At 36.8% G+C, this 16,189-nt stretch overlaps 1 pseudogene; it reads left to right on the top strand.

Moving 5' to 3' along the window:
* The first annotated feature begins 7,691 nt into the window (after window positions 1-7,691).
* LOC103253667 lies at window positions 7,692-8,166 on the top strand (annotated as a pseudogene).
* Window positions 8,167-16,189: the final 8,023 nt, after the last annotated feature.

Below are 16,189 nucleotides of genomic sequence, written 5' to 3'. Positions count from 1 at the left end.
TTTAAACTCATTGCTTGCAACTCTACCACTATCACATGGTCAAGCAATGAGCCTCCCCACGTGATAAAACTCATTGCTTGCAACTCTACCACTATCACATGGTCAAGCAATGAGCCTCCCCACGTGTCCACTGGATGGGCCAGAGACACTACAACCCCAGGTCTGGAGTGTCCAAGGTCTGTTACTGCTGGAGATGGCGGCAGCTCAGGCAGGTTCTAGCCAGGTTCCTGCTTCTGCTCTGGGCCTCGGTCACAGGTTAGGGACCCACCTCAATGTTCCACATCATTTCCCGGCTCCTTCCATTCCCAGCCCTGTGGACTGGAGGAGCATTGGCTCATGTGGTCAAGGAGCTTTGTCAAAGTTTTTAAAAAATAGTTTTCTTTTCTGGAAGACTTCTCAGCTTGATTAATGTGCTAAAGAACATGTTACCCTCTAAGACAGGGTAGAGGGAGAACTTCATAAACTTATTTGACAAGAGACCTTTTTCTCTTAGGAAATCTTGCATGACTGATTTTTCCACAGAAAAAGTTTTGAGGAATGTTCTTCTAAACAAATTAAGTTTATCTCCTTTTCCACATAAATTAACATGAAATTTAGCACACACCTAACTGGGGAGAATTTATCACTCTAATTCTTCCCTTTCTCTGCCCCTCTGCTCACATATGTACTCTATATAGAAGAACAGCAGCTTAGGGTGTATGTTCAAATCTATGCTTATTGGATGGGATGATAGTTATGGTAATGATATTGAGGATAATGATTTATCAAGCACTTGCTTTGTACCAACAAGCACTGTTCTGTATACTTGTCACATATCATTTTGTTTAATACCATGGCCTATTTGAAAGAATGCCCTGCACTTGTAATGCAAGGAACCTCGATTTATCATTGATAAATCTCAATGAACACAGCTGATGGTAAACTCAGCACTTTTTTCCCCACAAGGTAGCAGTATTTCCAACAGTACATCTCCACCTAAGGGATTATGAGAATTCCTTTTCTATACATAAAACAAACCAAAACAATTTTTTTTCCTAAACCAACAGAAAACTACTGACAGCTTAATTGTAAACCTGTTGGGAATGAAGACGAAACACCTAGCACTTTTTCCATTAAAATATACATCAATGAATGACCGATAATACTGCTGCTCATGAAAACTAAGATTTGTTCTGAAAGCTAGGAGCTGATTACTCAAGTGAGCTCTAAAGCAAGTGCTGGGGGAAATATGCTCTCAACCTCTGAAGTTATTCTCAGGTTATAAAATATTTCTGTGAACGCATGTAGAGGATGTTCAACTAATGGAATATTGAACATGAAAAGGAACGCTCACTTGGTTTTTTGTCTTTTATATATAAAAGTCATAATAAAACCAATATGATGGCTGTCACTCTTATGACAAATAGCTTTAAAATCCATATTTCTTCAGGCCTCTCCAGCCAGTGGATACTAAAGGGGGTGCTATTAATTGTAACCACCAAATTTTACCAGTTCTTACTTTCAATAACATTTAAACCCCCAGATTCTTCAACTAAGGGTCCTCCAGAGTGTTTCTAAGCATTCTTGGAGAGTGGATATCACCTATAATCACAAACTAATTTAACTATCTGTCTAATCAAAGTGGCTTCTGCCATTTCTTTCTTCTTCCTCCTTCCTTCTACACTCTCTTAGCTGGACCTCATGACATCAGCCAGGCACCACTGTCCCCCATTAGGCATCTCCTACTATGTCCCACCAGGCACCTCCATGTCTCACTGCAGCTGAGACACTGGAGTCTAGAGATGTCAGATCTGCATGGTGCTCTGCTGAAAAGTAGAAAAGAAGGCTGCTTCTGCTGTATTACCTTCTACTACTGAACGAAGGAAGAGTGAGTAGTATAAGTAAACAAAAGCGTATTAGGAGCATGCAGATATCACTTTTCATCATCAGCAACTCAGTCTCACATGTAAATGGACCAAAAAAAGACAAATTTGGGTCGTTTTTTCCCTTACACAGGAGTTCCTAATCTTTTTTTGTGCCACACAATCTTTTGGCAGTCTGGTGAGCCCTATGGATCCTTTCTCAGAATAAAGTTCTTAATAAAACACAATACAGTTACATTGAAACACAATTATCAAATTATTTTACAACAAACTTTACATGATAACATATATAGTTTTAACACATTAAATAAATGATCCAGCAGCAGGTTTAACACTACAGTAATTCAAAGTAGTACATGAGTAAATAATATTTTGAGACATCTGAAAAAATTGTAATGTGACATGAAAATATCTATGATTTCTATCCATGACAGTCATAGATACTGCTAATACTATTGTGGTTTGCTGTCTATGTTCATAATTGGGGGAAAGTGCTAAGTTTCAAAGGTGTAATTGTTTTCCCTTCCAAGTTCAGAGAGCCCATGGATTCTATTTGTGAGTCCCAGGTTAAAGACCACTGCCTTAGAATGAGTTATCCTTGGGGAATCTTTATAGGACCTGGTGCTAAAAGACATATAGCTGCCCATCCTTGCAGTTCATTGGATAAGCCTAGACAAGTCCACATACCAGCCAGGACTTAAGGCAGGAACCCTACTATATTTAGATGAAATGTTCTTTTTTTTTTCATGGAGTCAGTTGTCTCACTCTGTTGTCCAGGCTAGAGTACAGTGGCACTATCATAGCTCATTGCAGCCTTGAACTCCTGAGCTCAAGCAACCCTCCCATCTCAGCCTCCAGAGTATCTGGAACTATAGGTGCGCATCACCATGCCTGACTTGAAATGTTCTTAAACAGATCATTCAGTTATTAGGACATTTCTAAATAATCAAGATCTCTCCTTGATTTTAACCTGGCGTTGCTTCTCAGTCTCCCCAGTCCCCATTAATCTACCCACCACATTGTGATAAAAGCAATCTTTTATTTTTTTTATTTTAAAGATGTGGAGTACAATTCAGGGTTAGGTATAAAAACGTTCATTATGCAGATACCCTTGTTAATGAGGTGTGCCCCTCCCTCCCCTGGCAATTTCCCTCAACTGCCAATCCCACACCCCCTCCCCTGGCAGTTTCCCACTACTGTCAATCCCTTTCTTATAGTATTATAATTTTTCAAGGTCGGCTTATGAGTGAGAACATATGGTACTCTGTTCTTTGTTTCTGTGATAGATCACTGAGTATAATAGACTCTAACTCCATCCAAGTAGGAGCAATCTTTTAAAATGCAGGTATGATCCTGTGTCACTTCAGAAAAAAGGCATTTCCTAAGCAAGTTCCTAAATGTTACCCCACCCAACAACTTACACTACAGTGATCCAGAATCAGTGTAGTTACTAAACCACATGTAATTGCCCATATACACCTCCTACTTTTGTACATGCTGTTTCCTCTTCCTAGATTGTCCTCCCACCTCTTCCTCGCCTAGCAAATTTCTTCTTGTTTTTTAGGATCCAGCTCAAGCACTAACTTCTCTGAGGGAAGGTACCAAGCCTTCCCTGGCCTCCCTGGGAAGAGTTTATTACTCTCTATTTACTACCCACTCAATGAACCTTGGCTATACATATAGTGAGACATTTATATAAACTAGTTTATTGAATGAGCTAGACACAGTAGGGTATAAGCAGAAAGCAATATAATTCTTTCACACCACAAGCTCTGTGGAATCACTTTTCCCCACCCCTACATGAAATTTCAGACAGATTTCATACCTTTTGCAGTCATTCTCAGATATTAAAAAATAGTTCTGCTTTTGGGCATTAAAAATTTCGGTCCAGTTTAATGTACTATAGTTTCAATCTGTTTCCCATTTCCAAGCTTCTCTCCTCCCCCAGCTCCAGGTGTAACTCAGTCAGGAAACTAATATTGGGGAAAGAATAAACACCATGGTCGGTTTCCCCACTGGTCCATTTCCTCCTTCTGTTCCTCCTCACATGCACACACATGCACATACACTCACTGTGCTGCCTGGAAGCAGGCTTGGAGCACAGGGAAGGACTAAAAAGGGCCACAAAAAGCTTTTCTTGAATGGTTCTATTTTAGCCTGGCATTTATTGAAGAGTGTGGCATGTGCCCAAAGCTGACACTTTCTTTAGAGGGTTCCTTGGAGTCCCCTGTCACTGGACATCTCTCATCTACAGTTTCCTTGGCCTGGGCAACATTTCCTCTGGCCAGCCTCTTTTAACTCCTCTGTCCCAGGTTTTTATCAGTCCATTCCTCTGTTGGGGTTATTTCACACCTCTGAGATCCCTTATAAGATAACCCAGCAACTTTCTAACACTGGGACTATATCTGCCCCCTGGGAAACAAACAGTTTTGCCCATATGTTGGCAGAAGTACAGCTCCCACAAATGCAGCCCTGTCTCTCCTCTGTTGTCACAGGCTACTGTAGCCATAGCCTCTCTCATCTTTAGACTTTGCTTTCAGATGTGAGTTGCCAGTTTCTGCAGATGTCAATCACCAGGGAATACATGTCAAGCTCCTGGAGTGGTTCTCTTACAGCAGCATTCTGCTTAAGTGAATGGGACACACCTCCTCCACTGCCCAATGAGCAGGAGAAGCTCCATGGCACTCCTACACTTCTCTTCAAAACCATCTTCTCTACTACTTTCCTTTCAATACGTCTCCAGAATTTTGTATGTACCTTTAAGATACGTAATGGACTAAGGGACCACAGATCATGTTTTCATGGAGGTCATCCTTTAGCAAGTTCAGTAAAAATTTAGAACATGTGAACCCTTAATACACTTTGTTTCCAGCTTTCTTTTTTTTTCTTTTTTTTTTTTTTCTTTTTTTTTTTTGAGTTGGAGTCTCACTCTGTCACCCAGACTGGAGTGCAGTGGCCGCTCCCAGCCACCGCAGCCTCGACCTGCCGGGCTCCGGCGATCCTTCCGCCTCAGCCTTCCAAGTAGCCGGAATTACAGGTATGCGCTACCACGCCCAGCTGATTTTTTGATTTATTGTAGAGATGAGGTCTCGCTGCCCAGGCGGGTCTCGAACCCACGGGCTCAGGCAATTCACTCACCTCAGCCTCCCAAAGGCACGGGATTACAGGCTGAGCCACCGAGCCTGGCTGTTTCCAGCTTTCAATCCTCATCTAAAGCTGAGACAACAAGAAAAGCCACATTTGAATATCGATTGCATGGAACTTCATCAGCTACTACACTATGTGCTCTTTTGTTTCATTCATATTTATACCCTCAACATCTAGCATAGTCCCTGGTACAGGGAAAGTGCTCAAAACTATTTGCTGATTCCTGTACAAGATGGTGGACTAACTACATGCATTGCTCCCAATCCCTCCTAGATCCCATTATAACAAAGTATGACAGTACATAAAGGAATAAGCCTGTAATAGAAAAAAAAAATGAGATGGAAGGTGAGGAAATTCCCAACAAAAGAGATCCCAACACATTTCTGAAGAAAGGAGAGTGGATGTGAGCAAGTTGACAGGTGAAACAGATGGATAAAACCACAGTCTAGAAAGGAAGTTATAATGAAACTACAGAGAATATGAGAGCCAGCATGTCTGGCAGAACTCTGGAGATACTCTGGGCTCTGAGTCAGCAAGTACAGAAGGGAACAGGAATGAGAAGTAGGGTTTTAAACTGGGGAATTAATTGAAGATTTGTAAAACAGAACAGCTGTATCAGTTTCCATCACCCTATTCTTCCCAAATTGCTTGCCCAGAGTATCATTTACTGGCATTTGCCAACAAGCAAAAAACAAAATGAAACAAATCTAGAGGGCTTTTATTTGAAAAAAAAATGTTATTAATAAAACCATACCTTTTACTTTCTGTATTGGCTTCTCCTAGAAACACTCTTCTCATACTACAAGAAAGGCATTGGCAGTAGCGGAGCACTGACAGGGGACGGGGGAAATGACATCAATAAGGGTGCCTGACCCTAGTCCAGGTGAAGTGAGGTCCAATGGGAGGCCCAAACTTCACCTGTACATAAACCACTTGTGTACCCAATCCTGACTTGTACCCCACATCTTTAAAATAAAAAGAAGAATACTCTTCTCACTAGGCATTTATACGGCTAACAGCCAGACAGCCAATTTTTGCCTACTCACTCCAAAACAAAACTTGCCAAGCAACTAGCCTCTCCTGCCCTACCTCATAAAGACTTCCTTGTCAGATAGCCTAGTTAGCCATCAGAAGAGAGAACTACCTGGAAAACAGACATGCTTTGTGCAATAGCAAATAGAAAATCCATACCAGCTACCCAGTAATTAAAACAAAAACAAAAAAAATCAAAAAAGCAAAATGGACAGAGTAGTGATATCAACAAAAATGGCAGGGTAGAGAACTCCAGTGCACCATCCCTCCATAAAAACAACCAATGAACTGTCAAAAACTGTCAGAATCTACTTTGTGGAATATAGTCAAAAAGTTAACAACCAGGGAAGGCTTAGTGAAGAAAAAAGCAGCTGCGATGTGGTAAGAGAGGGATAGGGCATTTAAAATTGCCTGCCTACCATCCCCCAGCCCTTAGATCAGCAGTGGCTCTGAGAATAGCAACCTGCACTCCTGGTGCAAGTTATTAGTACCAGAGAGAGCAATATGGAACTTATTCTCAAAGAACTGCAGTTGTTCACTTCTACCTGTCTGGTAACCCCTTGAAGAACACCCTCAAGGGCTTGCCTTTGCTTCACATGACTCAAAGTATTCCCAGGGCTGGAGCAGCTTCTTAGGCAGCATTTACCAAAAGCTTTTAAAGGCACAAGCATTGGCCACAATGGACTGTGACAAGAAACAACAGTGGGGACAAGCAACAGACAGACCAAGAAGCGTGGGAAGTAAAAGTTTTAGAATGGAGTTATGTGTAGGTGTAATGGCTTTTTAAATCTCCTAGATATACTGGGAAATTGGGGGAAAAAAAAAAACACACAATCCTACCCAGAGCTGGATCCATGTACCAAAAAAGCAAGAGAAGACCCTAAGCTTTCATTTCTAGATGACCTTTAGACTCTGCACAAGCATGAAGTGAAGGTTGAGGCAGAGTTGTAAACAATGTAGCTAAGCTTTGAAGGAGTACCATGACACAAAGCAATTGTGTCAAGAGTGAGAACAGTTTTTTTTTCCTTTCTCCAGCTCAAAGCATTTTTAAAAACTCTGTCAAAATACTAGCTAACTACCAGCTAATGGACCACACACTTCAGTGATCACACACAACAAAGAATACCATCTTTTATAAAAATAGTTTAGAAAAGTCATTAAACATACAAGTTTAAATAAATACATGAATCTATGCATCCAAGAAATTCAATGAATATCAAGTAAAACAAGTTCAGTAAAACTCACACCAAATTTAAACACTAAAGGAAACTAACAGAATACCAAATGGAGAATATCCAATAAATCCTCAATAAGAACTCATGAGAAGGAGTAAGAGCCTAATCCCCAGAATTACTACATATTAATATTTTTAAATGTCCAGTTTTCAACAAAAAATTACAAGGCATGCAAAGAAACAAGGTAGTATTGTCCACTTCCAGGAAAATATGAAATCAACAAACTGTTTCTGAGATGATTCACTAGACAAAGACTTTAAATCAAGCGTCTCAAACATGCTCAAAGAGTTAAAGAAAACCAGAAACAAAGAACTAAAGAAAACTGGTTTTTGAAGTTGTCCCTGAAATGACAGCAGAGAAAGCAGTCTTCAAACCTCAGGATTGAAGACTGATCCTGTGGGAGGAGGGGTACATCATGGCAGATGACCTAAAGCAATTCTTGTATAAAAAATGACCTAGTGTTGACAGGCTCCATGCTCTTGTGTCAGAGAAAGACAGAGTACTTGTTATTAAAGCAGCTAATCATAATGCTTCAGAGCATGCTTTGAGACCTGGCTTCTTATCTACTTTTGCCCTTGCAACAGACCAAGGAAGCAAACTTGGACTTTCAAAAAATAAAAGTACCATCTGTTACTAAAATACCTACCAGATGGTTCAATTTAATTGTTTATCTTTGGTAGTGAGTTTCATAGCCAGTAGCAGTGCCAACACACGACTAATTGTCAGCCTGGAAAGGAACTTGCTCCGTTATTTGAAGCATTGAGACAAATTGTGGAAGTTTCTTAATCTGACAGTCGTTTCAGTGTGTGCTTTGTCTTCATAATAACAACACAATACCAACACAGCAAAATTTAGACTACAATAATACTTTTATTCACGTGCTCAAGAAATATAAGCAGATCAAGTGTTATATTTTCTGATGTAAGGTCTTACTTAGTGAGATCTGAGGATACCACAACAGTGGTATCTTCAGATACCATGGATCCGTAGAGCTAGTCCAGTCACCAAATATGGATGAGAGTCTATTCAGTGGATCAGAATCAAACTGGTACATTGATCCACTGAGCCATTAAGTGTTCCCTATTGTACAATATGCCCAGGCCTGCAGAATTAAGCAGACTCTTTGCATTGTGACTAATAATAAGGAAATATTTTTCTTCAGATTATGTTTTATTCCTTTACATTGAGTGAGGAACATGAACTGGTTTAGTAAAAGTAATAAATCAGTACAATCACTAATTTTTCTTTGTATGTATTATTTTGTAGTATAGATGAATATTATAATTGGTTTGATTCTTTTCAAAGGGTACTGCTCTTTAATAAAAATGAAAATTATACCTAATGATTTTCCCCCAACTCTGCTTTCTATGACCTGTGTTTTTGATATTTGTGTGTTCTTTATAAAACTTAAATATAATTTGGTATTAAATTATTTCCCATATCAGTATATATGTAAACATAGTATAGTCATTTTTTCATACATGAGTATAGATAAAATAGTATTTTTAAACACTAAAGGCAACTAACAGAACACTGTGTCACCAAATGGAGAATATCCAATAAAGCAAAATAAATTACAAAAAGGAACAAAATAGAAATTCTGGAACCTAAAAGACAAATAACTAAAACACAATTTTACTAGAGAGAAATGAGTAAAAGGAAATTTTGAAGAAAAAATGGCCAAAAAATTTCAAAATTGGATGAAATACATGAATCTATATATCTAAGAAAGTCAATGAATATCAAGTAAGACAAGTTCAGTAAAACTCACACCAAAACATCTTATAATCAGATAGTTGGTAAATGTCACTACATAGGTAAATATAAAATACATATATCAAAAAATCATGTTGAACTTTTAAAATATATACAATTTGTATTTATCAGTTATATATCAACAAACCTAAGGGAGAAAACCTGATATTATTGTATTTTTGGAGAGTGACTCCTCTTTTTTATATAATTTAAAAGACAAATGCAAAATAATAACTATAAATCTATGTTAATAAGCAAACAATATATAAGATGTAATTTGTGACACTATTAGCATATGGAGGAAGGATGAACCTGTGTAGAAGCAGAGTTTTATATATAATTTTTCTATGACATTGTAGACAAGTTAGTATTAATTCAGACTTGTCTGTTTTAAATGTAACATGTCAGTTGTAATCCTCAGGGTAACTACTAAGATAATAACTCAGAAATATACAGGACAAAAAGGAATCAAAATGGTACACTAAAATGTTAAACACAAAAGAAGGCAGTAATGAAGAAATTGAGGGGGGAAAAAGATATAACACACATATAAAATAAAGAGCAAAGTGACAGAAGTCCTTCCCTGTCAGTAACTACATTAAATGCAAAGGAATTAAACTCTGCAATAAAAAGACAGAGATTGAGAGAACATGGCCTAACTATGTGCTATCCATAAGAGACTTACTTTAGATTCAAAGATACAAATAAGTTGAAAATGAAAAGATGGTAAAAGATATTCCATACAAAAAATATATTCCATGCAAATAATAACCAGAAGAGAACTGGGGTAGCCATATAAATATCAGACAAAATTGTCTTTAAGTAAAAAAAAATGGTTACAAGACCAAAAAGGACTTTACATATATTATTAAAAAAGAGTCAGTCCATAAAGATATAACAATTATAAATATATACACACCTAACATGAGACCCCCAAAATATATGAAGCAAAAATGAAAAGAATTGAAAAGAGAAATATACAGTTGCATAATAATTGTTGAAATTTTCAACACCCCCCTTCCAATAATGGATAGAACTAGACAAAAGATCAATAAAGAAATAGAGTACAACACTATAAACCAACTAGACCTATACAGAATACTCCATGCAAAAATAACAGAATACAGGCTAGGTATAGTGGCTCATGCCCATAATCCCAGTACTTTAGGAGGCCAAGATGGGAGGATTGCTTGAGCCCAGGAGTTAGAAACCAGCCTGTGCAAAACAGCAAGATCCTGTCTCTAACAACACAAAAAAAAAAAGCTGGGCATAGTAGCACATACCTGTAGTCCTAGCTCCTCAGAAGGCTGAGGCAAGAAGATCGCTTAAGTCCAGGATTTTGAGGCTGCAGTGAGCTATGATCAAGCCACTGCAATCCAGCCTGGGTGACAGAGACTCTGTCTCAAAAAAAATCAGAACCCGTATTCTTCTCAAGTGCACATAGAGTATTCTCCATAATAAACCATATGGTAGGCCACTAAATAAATCTCAATACATTTGAAAAGATTGAAATCATACAAAGTATCTTCTCTAACCAAAGTAAAATGAACCTAAAAAATCAAGAAGAAAAGGAAAATGGGGAAAGTTCGAAATATGTGGAAATTAAACAACCCACTCTTAAATAATCAATGGGTCAAGAAAGTTAAAAGTACTTTGAGATAAATGAAAATGAAGCAACGGCATTCCAAAACTTATGAGATGCAGTTAAAGCAATGTTCGGAGGGATATTTATAACTGTAAACACCTACCTTAAAAAATAAGGAAACTCTCAAATTAATAACCTAGCTTTCTACCATAAGAAATCTGAGAGGGAAAAGATCAAACTAAACCCAAAGTCAGCAGAAGGAAGGAAATATTAAATTTTAAGGCAGATATAGATGAAGTAATGAATAGAAAAACAATGAAGTTAACCAGTAAAATCAAAGTTGATTCTTTGAAAAGTTCAGCAAAATAGACAAACCTTTAGCTAGACTGACAAGAAAAAAAAAAAGATGGGAATCACTAAAATAAAAAATGAAACTAGGGACATTATTACCAATCATACAGAAAAGATGTTCAGCATCATCAGTCATTACGGAAATATAAACCAAACCACAATGAAATACCACTTCACACTCACCAGAATGACTACAATCCAAAAACAGAAAATAACAAGTGTTATCAAGAATGTAGAGAAATTAGCACCCTCATGCATTTCTGGTGAGACTGAAAATGGTGAGTCCACTGTGGAAAACAATTTAGTGATTCCCCAATAGTGTTAAACATAGAATTACTGTATGATCCAGCAATTCCCTTTCTAGGTATATACCAAAAAAGGAAAACAACTGAAAATACATGTTCGTACAAAAACTCGTAATGAATTTTCACAGCAGCACTTTTTGTAATAACCAAAAAGTAGAAACAACCTAAATGTTCATCAACTAATGAAAGGAAAAACAAGATGTAGAATAACCACACAAATATTATTCAACCATAAAAATGAATGAAGTACTGATACATGCTATAATACGGATGAACTTTGGGGCAATATGCTGAGTGAAAGTCAGAAACACAAGACCATGTATTGCATGCTTCCTTTCAGATGAAACATTCATGATAGGCAAATCCATAGAGACAAAAAAAAAAGTTTAATGATTACCCAAGGCTGGGAGAAGTGAAGAATGAGTTATGGCTGCTTAATGAGCATAAGGTTTCCTTTGGGGTGATAAAAATATTCTGGGACTAGATAGGAGTGATAGTTGCACAATATCACAAATGTACTAAAACATCACTGAATTGTACACTCAAATGATAAATTTTATGTTATGTGTATTTTAACACAACTTAAAAATACATGAGCAACTTAACCAAATAATCACAGCTAACATTACCAGTAATGAGACAAAGCAATATCATGTGCCTCCTGATATGATGTATTGAGAAGGACACAGCATCACTTCTATGGTATTGCTACCTAAAATACATAAACTGAATGTAATCACAAAAAAGTCTCAGACAAACCTAAATCAGGTGGCATTCTACAAAACAATTAGTCAGTCCTCTTAAAATGTGTCAGACCATGAAAGGCAAAGAAAGACAGAGGAACTGTCACAGATTAAAGCATACTCAGGAGTCTTGACAACTATCTACATCATGTGGTCCTGGATTGTATCCTGGACCAGGAAAATGACATTAGTGGTCAATTGGCAAAATATGAATAAATTATGTTGATGAGTTTAGAGTGTTCTATCAATATTAATTTCCTGATTTTGATAATTATGCTATTGTTATCCAAGACATTTACATATATACAAGAGTTCTCTGTACTATTTTTACAATATTTTTATGTCAGAAATTATTTCAGAAGGAAGAGTTAAAATTTTTTGTTTAATTAAACAGTATGAATGAGCAACCAAGAATCTACAGTGTCAGGAATCTGAGCTTCTTTTATCTTGTTGCTGCATCTTCCCCAGGATGTGTATCTCATATGCATTTTCCAAGCTGGTATACTGCCACATACATCCATTTTCCAGGCAACAGGATGGAGGGGGTAAGAAAGACACAATCTGGAAATTGTAGGTGTCACTTATATCCCATTGGCCAAAACATAGTCATGTAGTCATACCTACCTGCAAGGAAGGTCATGACATTTATTTGCTCATCTAAAAATGAGTGAGGCTTACTCTTTTGGAAGGAAATAATGGTAGTTGAAGGGCAACTAGCAATCTTGATCACACCTGATATAAAAAATTAGTAGATTTATGTTAGGCAAGCAAGAAAGGGAAGTTCTAGTATTACAACCGTGGAGCAGGCCTTGAGGACAACCAATCTTGATCAGAGTAGAAAAACAAAGTCTCAAAAGAAGTGTGGCCTCAATGGGATAAATAGTATAATGATAAATTTGGAAAATCTCAAGATAATACAAAATTAAATTAAATTAAATTAGAAGAAAATGACAATGCAATTTTCTTTGTGTGATTATAGGTGACTTCTACACACACACACACTGTGGTTACATGGATTTAATTTCAATTTATTTAAATTAGGAAATTTCAAAGCTAAGTTTTTCTTGAACATTTCATTTTAATTTACAAATGTTATTTTTTATTAATCAGTCCAATTCTCATCAGCCCAATTTATAACTTAATTAACTAATCTCCCTTAAACATTTTTAACTGCATTTGTAAATTTAATACATTTAATTTTCTTTTTAAATACTTTAAATGCAATAAAAAATAACAATCACTAAACAATTAAACAAGTTAACTAAACAAGTACTTTTAAAATTCTAGTAAATATAATAAATGGAATGTATAAATATAGGTGAATTTTAAGTCAGAGTAAACATTCTAATGCTGCTCAAAATTTAGAATTTTCCTTCTCTTTTCAAGTCATAAACACAAGCATAAAATCAATGACTCAATAACTCAATTGGAATCATGACAGTAACGTGATCAATACTTTTCTATGTCAGATTCTCTTAAACATCACAAATGTATAAAACACCATGTATACAAATTGCCCCAATTATTACAAAAACCACTTCTGAGCTTAACATGAAAGTATTGGTACTATGATTTTCATTTATTTCATGATTTCTATACTCAATTCTAACCTTTCCCAAAGTTAAAAAGACATACACTATGAAAGTAACAATACCTTCCCAAGGTTGGAGTCACTATCACAGAAGATTTAAGTTGTTTTTTGGCTGGGTCCTGAGATTCTGATACCTTCTGCAATATGGATGGAAAAGTAAAGGACTTCTTTTAAAGGACCGGAATAGTCATTATGCCAGTAGAAACACCCATGTGCAGACTTTCCAATGGTGCGCTCTCATGGCCCAAATACAAGACATTGAATTCAATTTACATACTACCTAATTCTTCTTTCTCATTTGAGTCTGCACCTCCGCATCTAAGTTGCTTCACTCCTTGATTGCCCGATTCTGTCTTCTCAATATTTTCTCTCCTGACAGAGTTATAACACTTTAGCTATTTAACTGACAACGAATTGGATGTTGTATATTCTCCAAGACTTTATCTGGTTCTTTGGTCAAAACTCTAACAACAAAAGAAAGCATAGGGAAAGAGGAAAGGAAGGGAACAAATAAAAGGCAATATAAAACTCCAGGAAAATTTTTAAATGTACAGGAAAATCACGATGCAAACATTAAGCAAACTGAAATAGAACAGGTTTTATTCAGTTGATGAACTGTAAGAAAATACCATAAATACCCACATTCAGAATATCATTTCACTTTGAGATGAGGATCCATAGAGAATGTTATGTAATTTTAGCACACTGGCTTGGCATTTCTTGACCCAATGTTACATGACTCAGCATTAAGTAATCATGTAAACACACACACATACATACTGTTTTATTGGTTTTCAAATTTTAGAGTCAACCTATAGACAAGGTATGAAAGCGTTGGTTGTATTCGAAAGGTTATATTAGTCAGGATTCAGTCAGGAAAGCTGAATTGTTATGAGTATCCTAGAATAAGATATTTGTTAAGGGAATAACAGCTGTCACTCAGTATATGCTTGGATTTGGTTCCGGGACCCCCAGAACATACCAAAATCCATGCATACTCCTAAGTTTAGCAGTTGGCCCTGTGGAACCTGCATACACGAAAAGTCGCCCTTCCATATAGGTGTGTTTCACATCTCTGTGCTTGGTTGAAAAAAATCCAACTGTAAGTGCACCTACGCCACTCAAACCCATGTTGTTCAAGGCTCAATTATACATAATTTTCCCTTACTGAGAAAGTAAGAATCAGATAATGTTGGAAGATCAGAAGGAAGTCACTAAACAACCCAGCATGTATAGCTGTCATAGTGGGAATGGAAAGATCACTGATGGAAAAGTGTATAGAAAGCTGTTTCCCCTGTATCTGGTGGTGGGTCTGAAGTAAGTGGGTCTTGACCAAAGACCAGATAAAGTCTTGGAGAATATGTTGTCAGTTAAATTGCCAAATTTTGCACATGCATGCATGCACATACATGTGTATATGTGTATGTAGTGTGTATTGTATATTATATATATATATGTATATATATATATATACATATATATATATATATATAAAACATGGAAGTAGAAAATGTGCATAAAACCAAATATACAAGGGGGAACCACAAAAAACCTATAATTCATTTATAAAAATTTGTGTAATTATTCTTACGTGTTTAAACTTCAGTCATCTTCAAAGTACTCTCCATTCGATACAATACACCTATTGAAACTTTTTTTCCACTGCTCAGAACAGTTTTTGAACTTATCAATTCGGATGCCTTTTAGTGCTTCTGCTGTTTTTTGTTTCACCTCTTCCACATCGGCAAAATGTTTCCTTTGAGGACTTTTTTTATCTGGGGAAATTAAAAACAGTCGCTTGGGTGAGATCAAGTAAATAGGGAGGGTAGGGCACGGGGTCATGCCATTTTTGGACAAAAACTGCTGAACACTTAGCACAGTGTGGGCAGGTTTTTCATGTAAATCACCCATCATGAAATGGGCAAAAACATTAAAAGTATATCAAAAAAATTCACTGATAGTGAGCCGGTACACTGATGCTGATGCAACCCTATAACACTTACCTAGCGGGATAAACCTGTACTACAAGGGGGTTGCCCTCCAAAAGATAATTCCTGGTTTTTTTCAGGTCCCTCCTAAGTAAAACATCTATACATATGTGTATATATGTATGTGTATATACAGCATGGGTCATACTTATACTAAAAGAATATTCTTTATTTGAAATTCAAGTGTAACTGGGTTTCTGCATTTTATCTGGCAATCTGCAACACTAGCCTGTGATCACTCACTCTTAGAAAGGCTGGCATCTGGGAATAAAAGCTGGATTCTGAATGGAGAAAAGCAAGGATAAACTGTAACCTGCAGGCACCTCTACATCTGATTCTCACTGCATGTAAAAAACAACCTTCAGAGAGTGAAACAGTTGCTTCATTTCTGCCTTTGAAATCTTGCACAAATTTCTCATTTGGCCAACTCTCACCTAGTACCATATATGAAAGGGGATTCTGGAAAACATAACTCCAGCTTAACCAAACTGATAAAAATTACAAAAGATTGAAACTCATCTAATATGTTTAAATCATATAAATTGTACCACTGGGTTGCCCAATAGTAGAAGAGGAGAATTGCTCTTTATAAAGC

The sequence above is a fragment of the Carlito syrichta genome, unplaced genomic scaffold (assembly GCF_000164805.1).
Source record: "Carlito syrichta isolate Samal-C Ts95f unplaced genomic scaffold, Tarsius_syrichta-2.0.1 Scaffold245254, whole genome shotgun sequence".
Classification (NCBI taxonomy): Eukaryota; Metazoa; Chordata; class Mammalia; order Primates; family Tarsiidae; genus Carlito; species Carlito syrichta.
The sequence above is the reverse complement of the archived record's forward strand: the minus strand, read 5'-3'. Positions and strand labels throughout refer to the sequence as shown.